Here is a 12,404-nt window from a genome sequence, read left to right as displayed (position 1 = left end):
CCAGGAAGATGAACCAGAAATTATAAAGGAAATTGAGGAAAAATTTAGACTAGGAAAATATAGTACAGATAAGACCAGACCAATTAAGATTAAATTCAGGTCACAAACAACGGCAGAGAAAATTCTATCCAAGACGGGGAAACTAGCAACAAATGATCAATATAAAAAGGTATGGATAAAAAGAGAAATGAATACCTAAGTAAGATGCTGTAATGATTATAATTTATGTTATATTATTTGTTTTTGTTTTGTTATAATTTGTCTGTCTGATTTTCATTTATTATTAGTTATATGTCAATTTATAATCATTTACTATTTACCTTTTTGTTTGTTATTCAACTATACCTATGCATTTATTTATGTATTTTATTTGTTATTTTTACATTATTATAGTTTTAATTTATTATTATGATTTTTTTTTTTTTTTTTTTTTTTTTTTTTTTTTTTTTTTGCATCCGACCTAGATATGGATCAAAAGGTCTCCTGTCGGCATGCTCCGCCTTTGTAATCCTTTGTAAATAAGGAGGAAAGAGAGGCAGAAAAGAAGAAAAGAATTGAAGCTAAGGCAAAAAACGAGGAAAGAACGGAGTCAGAGAAAGAGAGATTCTATTGGAGAGTAGTGAACATGAAAATAAAGCAGTTCGACATACTAAAGAAAAACATAAGGGAAACATAGAACACAATGGAAGTGGCAGAAAACTAAGAGTGTCTTACACAAATATAGATGGATTGATAACAGGATTGAATGAACTGAATGATTATTTGAAAGAAAAAGAACCGGACATAATGGGAATTGTAGAAACAAAATTAAAAGGCCCACTACCACCCAACAGTGTAGGACATGATACTTACAATTATTGGATTAGAAACAGAGAGAAAAAACAAGGGGGTGGAGTTATGTTCCTGACTAAGAAGGATATAAACGTGAAAGGTGTCATATATGGAAAGAATACAGTAGAGATGATTATGATAGAAGTGGAAGACCGAGATAAGAAGAGCAGAAAATTTGTGATCAATTATGTGCCTCCGAAAACAGCCTCATGGGAGGAGAGTGAACATAAAAGTATGTTAGAGGACACAAAGATAGCATTAACTAAAATAATGGAAGACGGAGGAAGAATAGTTATGATGGGCGACTTTAATTGCAAAGAAATCTGCTGGGAAGAAATGACAGTAAAGAGTGGTGATGACTCATGGGGAAATGCTCTACTTGAGATGATTACTGACCATTCAATGACACAATGGATACAAGAGAACACTAGGTATAGAAATGAAGAAGAACCATCGAGGCTAGACTTAATAATTACATCTGAACCTAGAATAGTGGACAAGATTGAATATAAAACACCAATAGGTAAAAGTGACCACATATTGATTGAACTGGAACTTAATGAAGAAAAATATATGAAAAGAAATGAACAATATAGAAAAGGAAGAATGATGTATGAAAAAACAAACTTTGATAAAATAAGAGAATTCTTCCAACAAGAAAACTGGGAAGAAATATACAAAGAAGAAACATCAGTGGAAGAGAAATGGAATATCTTGACAAAAATTTACAAAAAAGGAGTGGAAAAGTATGTCCCAAGACAAAAACAAGAAAAAGAATATGTAAAATGCTGGTACAACAAAAGTTGTAGGGAGTTAAAAGACAAAAGAGACAAAGCCTGGACCAGATGGAAAAAAGACAGAAGACCTGAAAAATGGAAAATATATACTGGTTATAGAAATGAATATGTACAAAAGTGCAGAGAGGAAAAAAGAAAATATGAAAAAGATGTTATAGAAAAGTGTAAAGATCAACCAAAACTATTCTACAGATTTGTAAACAATAAACTGAAAAACAAACAAGACTTGGAGAAATTAAGACAAGGAGGAGTTGAATACACTGAGGAAATGGAAATGGCAGAAATTATGAACAAACATTTTAAATCAGTGTTTACAAGGGAAAATATACAACCTGAAGAGATTGAGTGGAAGGAAAAAGTCCCCCCTATGGAAGAAATAGAAGTAACAAAGAATGAAATATTGACACACTTGGGTAATTTTGATGTCAGAAAATCGCATGGGCCAGATGAAATAGCAAACTGGATTCTGAAAGAATGCAGGAATGAACTGGCAGACAAAATACATAGCATAATAAGCAGTTCCTTAAAAGAAGGAAAAGTTCCAGAAGATTGGAAAAAAGCAAATATAGTACCTATATATAAAGGAGGAAATAAAGAAGAACCTACCAACTATAGACCAGTCTCTCTAACAAGTACAATAGCAAAAATATGTGAAAGAATTATCAAAAGTAGATGGGTAAAATACTTGGAAAAAAACAACGTACTAAATCCAAGGCAATTTGGATTCAGACAAGGGCGATCATGCGTCACCAATTTAATATGTTTCTATTCAAGGCTAATAGATATAATACAAGAAAGAGATGGATGGGCTGATTGTGCATTTCTAGACCTAAAAAAAGCTTTTGACAAAGTACCACATAAGAAGCTGCTTAAGAAATTAGAATATGAAGGAGGAATACAAGGTAAATTGCTAAATTGGATGGAAGACTTTTTGCAAGACAGAAAAATGAGAGTAGTGATAAGAGATCAGCACTCAAAATGGAATGAAGTAATAAGCGGTGTCCCGCAGGGAACAGTTCTGGCCCCAATAATGTTTGCTATATATATTAATGATATGGATGAAGGAATTGAAAGCTATATGAGCTTCTTTGCAGATGATGCAAAACTACTGAAAAGAATGAAAACTGAAGAAGATTGTGAATCACTACAGAGAGATCTAAATAAAGTACAGGAATGGAGTAGGAAGTGGGAGATGGAGTTCAATACAAAAAAGTGTAGTATAATGGAATTTGGAAAAAGCAAAAACAGAATAACAGGATCATATAATTTGGGAGAAGAAGGAATAAAAAGAGTAGAAAACGAGAAGGACCTGGGAGTCATTGTTATGAATAATATGTCACCTGAGAAACATATAAATAAGATTTTTGGAGAAACCTATAATTTAATAAGAACAATCAAAGTGGCATTTACATACCTGGATGAAGAAATGGTGAGGAAAATCCTAATCACCCTGATAAGACCAAGATTGGAATATGCAGCAACGATATGGTCACCAAGTACAAAAAAATGTATAAAAAAACTTGAAAGAATACAAAGAGCAATTACAAAATTGGCACCAACACTCTCAAAACTATCATATGAAGAGAGACTACAAAAACTTAAACTACAGACACTAGAGCAAAGAAGAGAGAGAGGAGATTTGATAACTATTTACAGAATCATGAAAGGCATAGAAATTACTGATAGAGAGAATCTGATAAAATGGGATGACAGAAATACAAGAGGACACGGAAAGAAAATAAAAAAAGACAGCTATAGAAGAGATTTGAAAAAGAACAGCTTTCCTCACAGAGCAATAGACAGTTGGAACAAGTTAGATGAGAAAGTGGTGTGTGCAAAAACAATACATGAATTTAAAAATAGTTTAGATAAAATGAGATATGAAGACGGGACCCCACGAGCATAGCTCCCCTTCCCGTAAAATACAACTATGTACAACTAGGTAAATACAAGGGGCAAAGTCAGGGGAATGGGCCAGCCCCCCAACATCACCACACTACAAGATCAGCTGATCTGGAAACATTCCCCTCAACACTTGCAATGATCTTCAAGCTGTGTGCAGAGCCATTACATGCCTAAGTGCTGCACTGGGAGAAAGTTCTGAGTGACACCCCCACCCCCCATCACTGCTTCCCACTGCCACAATTCCTTATTTGATTATAGGATACCAATATACAAAATAAAAAATGCATTTGCTGTGTCTGCCATATAATCAAGTGAAAATGAAAGTATTTTTTTCATGAATAATGGAAAAACATTTCTCAGGCTGCAATGTTTAGTATATTCTGATTTTTTTAAATTTCAAAATAAAACAATTACCATCAGCATGGTAAGACCAGAAGATAATGATTGATCATATTGATTAGTAGATTACATTAGGAATTTTCTTGCTTTACTTCTGGAAAATTCATGAGTGATATCATCAAAGATCATATCCATCAGAGTGCTGAGGAGTGTTTGATTTGTCAGTCGGTCTTAGCCCATAGGACTCCTCAGGTACGCCTTGATGATCTTCAGTTTGCTGAAAGACCTTTCACAAGAGGAAACTGATATCCTCACAGTCAGTAATCTCAGTACAAATCGAATCTTTCACCTTATTTCTTAATGAGAGCAATGAGTCAAACTTAATATTTTTTCACGTTGGCATTTTAGCCATTGGCTTGAGAAATAATTCAACAGAATTTAGATTTTGTATTTAATGTCCCTATTGCAGAAAGGATAAAGGAAAACATTTCACATTTTGTTTATTCTAACGCAAAAATCGTTGATTACGGTAATATCAAGGGCTTTTTTGACCTTTTTTTATTATTTTCATTTTGTCAGCCTTGTGAGTGCCAAGTCCTGGCTAATTACCGCCCCCCCCCTAGACGTGTCGCCCCCGAGCATATGCCCCACCCCCCTCTGGCCCTCCCCCACGTGAGGGTTGGCTGATCTTGTTGCGTGACAATGTTGAGCAATGAAACCCTTCAGAAATCACCCCCAAGCACATGTACACAAGTGGCCACCATTTGGCAGATGTCATCTTTAGAAAATAAATATATGAAAACTGTATTAGAGAAAATTTCACACGTAAACAAAATAACATTTGTCTCATTTACCTTGAAAATGTGGGATTTTTTTTGGGGGGGAGGGGGTCACCCAGTATCATATATATTACGGTTGTATAACCTTATACCAGTACCACATCATCCACCCATCGTTACTACCATTATTCCTCACACTTGTTCACCCAGGGAGAAGGAAGGGAGAAGGAAGAAAATTAAAAGTGGCCTATACCAACATTGACGGACTAATTTCGGGACTGAACGAACTCAATGATTATCTGTTAGAAGCAAAACCAGACATAATGGGAATTGTAGAGACTAAACTAAGAGGTGAAATACCATCCACTGTTATCGGACAAGGTTTATACAACTACTGGATAAAAAACAGGGACAAGAAACAGGGAGGAGGAATCATGTTCTTGGCCAAGAAAGACCTAAAGGTGACAAAAATTGCAGAGGGCAAAGGTAATGCTGAATTGATCATGATAAAAGTCGAAGGCAAGAATATGAAAAGTAGAAAGTTTGTGGTGACTTATGTGCCTCCAAAAACAAGCGCTTGGAAAGAAATTGAACATACAAAAATGCTAGATGACACAAGAAAATCACTCAATGAGATACTAATGGGTAAGGGTAATCCGGTAGTACTTGGGGACTTCAAATGCAAAGAAATCTGTGGGCACACCATGACAGTGCAAGTAGGAGATGACTCTTGTGGCAATGTACTGCTCGACATGACCATGGATTACACAATCACCCAATGGGTCCGTGAAAACACAAGGTACAGAAATAATGAAGAGCCATCGAAACTAGATCTAATATCTACAACAGAGCCTGAAATAGTGCATAAAGTCCAGTATGAGACACCAATTGGAAAGAGTGACCATGTACTCATCGAAACTATACTAAAGGAAGAAATAAACATAGAGAGGAACGAAAAGCATAGGAAAGGAAGACTGAGGTACAACAAAACAGACTTTACAAAACTAAAGACATTCTTCCGGAATGCAAACTGGGAAATATTTTACAGGGAAGAAACAGCAGTGGAAGAGAAATGGAATATATTGATGGAAAACTACAATGAAGGGGTAAACAGGCATGTACCAAGACAAAAGCGAGAGAGAGAGTACATTAAATGTTGGTTCAACAAAAGATGCAGTGAGGCAAAAGACAGAAGGGACAAAGCTTGGAAAAAGTGGAGAAAAGACAAAAAACAAAGCAAATGGCAAATTTATGTTAACTATAGAAATGAGTATGTTAATGTGAGAAGAGAGGAGAAAAGGAACCATGAGAAGGATATTATAGACAAATGCAAAGAGCAACCCAAACTATTCTATCGGTATGTGAATGGTAAACTTAAAAACAAACAGGAATTGGTGAAACTATGCCAAGGAAACATAGAATACACAGAAGATTTAGAGATGGCCGAAGTCATGAACAATCACTTTAAATCTGTTTTCACCAGAGAGAAAATACCGAATTGTGACATAGACAAAAACAAGAAATCTCCCCTCATGAATGAGTTTACAGCATCACTAAAGGAAATATCAGAACATTTATCAAGGCTGGATGTCAGAAAATCACATGGCCCGGACGGTATTGCAAATTGGATTCTAAAGGAGTGCAAAGAAGAACTAACAGACAAAATACACATCTTAATAAACAGCTCACTCAAAGAAGGAAAGATACCCGAGGACTGAAAAAACGCTAACATTGTACCAATACACAAAGGAGGAAACAAAGAAGAACCCACCAACTATAGGCCAGTATCACTAACAAGCACCATTGCCAAAATTTGTGAGAAAATAATCAAGAATAGATGGGTAAAACATCTGGAAGACAATGACATATTAAACCCAAGACAATTCGGATTCAGACAAGGAAGATCATGCTCCACAAACTTAATATGCTTTTACTCAAGACTAATAGACATAGTGCAAGAAAGAAATGGATGGGCTGATTGTGCATTCCTAGACTTGCAAAAAGCCTTTGACAAAGTACCACACAGAAAACTACTAAAAAAACTGGAACACATAGGAGGAATACAGGGAAACCTACTAAAATGGATAGAGGACTTTCTGACTGGTAGAAAGATGAGAGTAGTGCTCAGAGAAAAATATTCAGACTGGAAAGAGGTGATCAGTGGAGTACCGCAAGGATCTGTGCTGGCACCAATAATGTTTGCTATCTATATGAATGACATGGATGAGGACGTGAACTGCTACATGAGCTTCTTTGCCGATGACGCCAAACTGCTAAGGAAAATAGAAACTGATGAGGACTGTGAAGCACTGCAAGAAGACCTAAATAGGGTATGGAACTGGAGTCAGAAATGGGAAGTGGACTTTAATACTAAGAAGTGTAGCATAATGGAGTTTGGAAAAAGCAAAAACAGAATATCAGGAAAATATACAATTGGAACCAAAGAAGTAAAGAAAGTAGGATCCAAAAAAGATTTGGGAGTAATTATCACGAACGACTTGTCCTATGATATACAGATTAACAAAATTGTCGGGGAGACTTACAACTTGCTAAGATCAATAAAAGTGGCGTTTACATACTTGGACGAAGACATGATGAAAAAAATATTGGTTACATTGATAAGGCCTAGATTAGAGTATGCAGCGACATTGTGGTCCCCCAGTACCAAAAAGAATATAAAGAAAATAGAAAGAATCCAAAGAGCAGCTACAAAAATGGCACCTGCACTTGCAAACCTATCATACGAAGAGAGATTGGCTAAACTGGAGTTACCGACACTGGAGCAAAGAAGAGAGAGAGGTGACCTATTGACCATCTACAGAATCATGAAAGGCACAGAGGTACTCGATAGTGAGAGCTTACTTAACTGGGACAAAAGAAACACAAGAGGACATGGAAAGAAAATAAAAAAAACATAGCTATAGAAGAGAACTGAAGAAAAACAGTTTTCCTCATAGAGTTTTGGACACTTGGAACAAACTGGACAATGAAATAGTATGCGCAAAAACCATTCATGAGTTTAAAAACAAACTAGACACTGCAAGATACAAAGGCGGGACAACACGAGCATAGCTCCCCTTCCCGCAAAATACAACTAGGTAAATATCCTTTCGCCAAAAACTGTAGTTTTGTCTCCCACTGAAACATCAATATTAGTTAAGTTTCACCGAAATACATTATACTTTATTTTATCCTCTTTGTGTAGTGCTGGGCCTTGTGTAATGTCTGAGTGACATCAGATGGATCAATATGGCACTAGTTGGTTCAGAAGTGAATTATTTAGATAGAGCCAAACACCGTGAGCTAATTTGTATATCAAATATCATCAAAATATTATATGTGTGGTGGTGTGGAGAACTATGGGGTAGCCAACATGACGCAACGTGGGGATTATAAATAGCTGACAGGCTGCCGTGAGAAGAATGGCCGCCCTTGACTCGTGTCGCCTGACCTTGACATACCGATTTTTTTTTCTTTTACAATTTTCTTTTTTCTTTTTATTATTGTCGCAACAATTCTTACCAAATTGCACTAGTGGTATGATCACCTTTATTTGTTGACGATAAGACTTCTTGTATAAATGCCGTCACTTAAGGTACTATAGTATTTCGACCCCAGTGCCCCCAGCGGTCCCAAGAAGGAAGTTTGCATGTTGGTTGTTTCTATGCTGCACTTCTACAGTTCAAATACACCAAATTAGGATTGTCTCCCACCGTAATCCGATGTAAGCTTGACGAAATTTGTACTCTCAGCTGTGTAGAATACTGTTTAAAAAAACAGTCTATCTTAACGACGAAATGGAGAACTGGCATACTGCCTTACCCCTTCACTGCTCAAGGTATTTCAAGGCGATGAATAAAATAGTGCGGCAGGAACTAAACCAAGAAGAATATTATCAGCAGACATGAAATGGGTTAATTGAGATGGATAAAACGCCTTTGTTACTGAAGGGCACCGCAAAGGTAAATACAACAGCCAGATTAACAGAATAAAATGTTTTTCGGTATTGAAGGGGTGAACGTACGAATTTAAGTTTATGGCATTTCTGATGTTGAAATGTGGTTGGGTAAAAGTCACCAAAATTTTACAATAGTTTCTTGCATGCTTCGTGGCTGATGGTAGCTGAAACTTTATTTTGTATATATTTTTTAACAGTTCAAAGATACTATATTCAGTTTCATCGTTTTCGTAATAACACTGCATTAGCAGCCTTTTGGAACCCAAAATGGAATCTTATTACCTTGAGAATGGACCAGAATCAACTTTATTGTTTGTATGTACAGTTTGTGTAACTGGTCTCTCCTGTATAGAAGTTTCAAAATAAGGATATACTTGATATTAAGTCCTTTGATGAAAAGATAGTGTAAGGCCAGGGATTTAATTGAGTATTATTTATATGTATATTTTCTCTCTCGAAGGTTTACGGGATTAATCGCGAGTAGGCATTTGAGGACTATACATCTCTCACGCCACTCCTCCAGTACGCCATGAAGACGTATTTTTATGTAAGAACCGATTAGGAACCTTAGATTTATGAGGAGAAACAGCCCCACCCTCCAGTTCAGAATTCCATTAGAAGAATTTTTTTTATGATTTTTAACACAAATGTTCCACCACGAAACGAGATAGCGGAGGCTTGACTTGTATTACGAAATGTTAGACGAGACCTTCGTCAAGGGATACGAACATAATCATAGGTACCCGGCAGGTATCACGCGAGTAGTCATTCTATATTAGATTCGCGCTCTCGACAGGTATGTTCGAGTGGTTTAGTGAAATATCATTGGAAATTATGGAGAATGTTGAAATAGTAGTTAGTAACCTTTATATGTACTGTGATTCTACATTAGATTCCCCCTCTCGAAAGGTGGGATAGGGACATTAGACAGACACATTATTACTCTAGAAGCGAGATGCATAGTGATTGTAAGAATCCTGTGTATTCGGTTGTAAGAACCTGTATAAAAATCGTCATAAAAGAAAGGGATTGTGGCCGAGTGGGTCCTCTCCTAATGATAAACTTATGTGGTTAGATTATTAGGTGGATATTAGGATAGATTACCGTAATTATTAGATGTAGAGTGATGTTTACAAAGGTGGCAGGGGGTTATTGACGTAATACCCATATGTTCTACTCGCGCCAATGAGGGCGTTAAATCATTACCCGATCTGCTACTAATTCATAGCTGGTAATCTAGGATAAGGATTTTGATTCATTTTGAACATTGTAAATCAGTATGTAATTGAATAGGAAACTCAAGGGAAAGGGATGAACGTTCTTGTACGGTGGGGAAGTGCAAACATAACGTAACACAAAACGGCACAAAGGGGGGGGGGGATGGAATATAACCGTGTGTTGTTCGCGAGCTATCTATTATTATATATACATACATACACATATATATATATATATATATATATATATATATATATGACTGAAATTATAGCAGCGAAGCACGATAACCATCTTGTAATTACTAATCAAAACAATTCGAATTAACGTAAGATTTCTACATCAACATTGTATAGATATTTCTGAATATTTATTATTCTCGTCCATTCATTAATAATCAAACGTAGTTGCCTAATTTGATCACTACACGTATGACACTACAAAAATAATGTTGTCATATATGGTGAGGGAATTATAGATTACCTATCAGTGTATCTATCCGATTATTTAGTACTCAAGCGCAGTCCTTGCTTCGTAAGACTTCTTCAATCCCTTACATTTCTTTTTTTGTTTGTAAACACTGCTTGCTGCATTATGAAATACGCAATATTTAAATAATAATTGCACTTGTAGTAATTGCGATTGTTAAGAAACAGTTAACAGCATAAATTACAGGCCCATTACATTTTTACCAGTTATTCTCGCGATTATTGTGCACTGTCCCGTTCAAGTGGATAAAAGGCATAAGCTATGTACTCTTTCCTTCGACTAAACCCCAAAATCCCCCCCTCCCTCCCTCTCCCCATCTTGTCTATCCTGCCCTCTAACTAACTTTGTAACTACGATAGGATCAAGGTGTCGAAACCGCCTCCGAGAAGAACCGAATCCTTGTGAGAAGGAAGACGGGAACCAAAGAATCACGACGATTCAACCTTACCTTATTATGGATAAGGTATTTAGTTAGCTACGGGTATCTGTAGTTATGGGATTTGCATGATAGTGCACGCATAAGCTGTGTTAAATATGGTTAGGGTCTGAGAGGTTAGATACTGTTAATCTAATATTTGTTTGGTTTGTTTGTCGTAGCCTATTTAAGGTATGGTTAAACAGGGTTAGGTACGATCAGGCTCTGTATGGTTACGGTTAGGTTAGATAAGTTTAGGCTAGAAGAAATATTGTTAAGCCAAAGTAGGGTTAGGCTAACTCTGATATGTTATTAGCTAAGGAGATTGGGCCAAGTAAGGTTTAGCATATTTCCCTCCTTTGGACAGCGTGTTACGAAGTCAATAGTTCACACATTTCAGCGACATCACAATGAACCACGTAATTTATCATTATTTTACGATTGGAGACTAATATCCAGTCTAAAAATGAATGCAGATCACTAAACGTATGCTATCCCAGCGTTCTGATCTCCCTCACCTCCCTTTTACCACCTCTGTCACTCCACATCTTTTGTTCGATATAATATGTGAGGGTAGAAGCACTGATTTGTTGCTGACGACATGATATCGCTTGCTTGAGGTCTCCCCTCCAACCTCCTCGTTCCCTATGTATCCTCCTAGTGTCGAAAAATAGAAGAAAACGTTGATGATATTGACTTATCAAGGTTATACATAACAGAAAAAACAGTGAATCAAGCAGTTTGTGTCCCTAGGAAATTAACAGCATTTTAAAAGTTGCATGCTCAAAAATATGTTTTAAGTATAAGATGCTGTGATATTTTTTTTCTTCGAAATCACGTGATGTGTTGGATCGTGCATCTGCAATGCTGTTTCAGGAAAAACAACGTCTGATTTATTTGTATATGTATGTACATTATCTACCAATGGATCTTTCCTTGCTGTAAGGGTGGTGACCAAGTCAAAACACGTTTAGATTTCTTGCGAGAGAAAAATACGAAAGGATCTCTCCTCGTCGCCCCGCCCTATCGTCGCCTTGAACGACAAGCACGGGATACTGTTGCGATATTCTTATCCCCCCTCCGCCGCAGGAGTGGCAAAGATGTTTGAGTAGGGCAGCAGAAACGAGGGAGTACAGTTTCAAGAGTGGTTCTGTATTTCTCTGTGTGTGGATATTTGTCTCCGAACTTAAAAGACTGGGGTGTGATTGGTCAAGCGGGGTGCCACTAAGATCCCTAAATTAATTACTGACTGCATATGACTCCTGTTAGTAACCCAGTGCAGAGATAATTATTAGTAATAACCTAAAGACATGTAGAGAAAGTAAACAGAATTTCATGCATGCTACCGCGATTATTTGACCTCCGAAGTCCAAGGAATATAAACGATTGAATAATAAGATTCCAGTCCGAGGTGCGATGGTATGGCACTGAAGGATATAGAGAAAGAGGAAGAATGACTTACTATGCATTTTTTGTACGATTACCATTCTATCTCAACGCTCAGGAGTAGACCTACCCATGGGCCGTTAAAGCTGTATGAAAGAAAATGGCACTGACACTATTATAAAGGTATGTACTCACATGTTTACATATGTGTGTTTAGATTCCATTTCATTTATTCATACACAGTGTCTATGCATACATCTAGATTATATTTTATTTATTTTTACATAGTA

The sequence above is a fragment of the Oratosquilla oratoria genome, chromosome 9 (genome assembly GCF_046742065.1).
Source record: "Oratosquilla oratoria isolate Oo_2021 chromosome 9, ASM4674206v1, whole genome shotgun sequence".
Lineage (NCBI taxonomy): Eukaryota > Metazoa > Arthropoda > Malacostraca > Stomatopoda > Squillidae > Oratosquilla > Oratosquilla oratoria.
The sequence above is the reverse complement of the archived record's forward strand: the minus strand, read 5'-3'. Positions refer to the sequence as shown.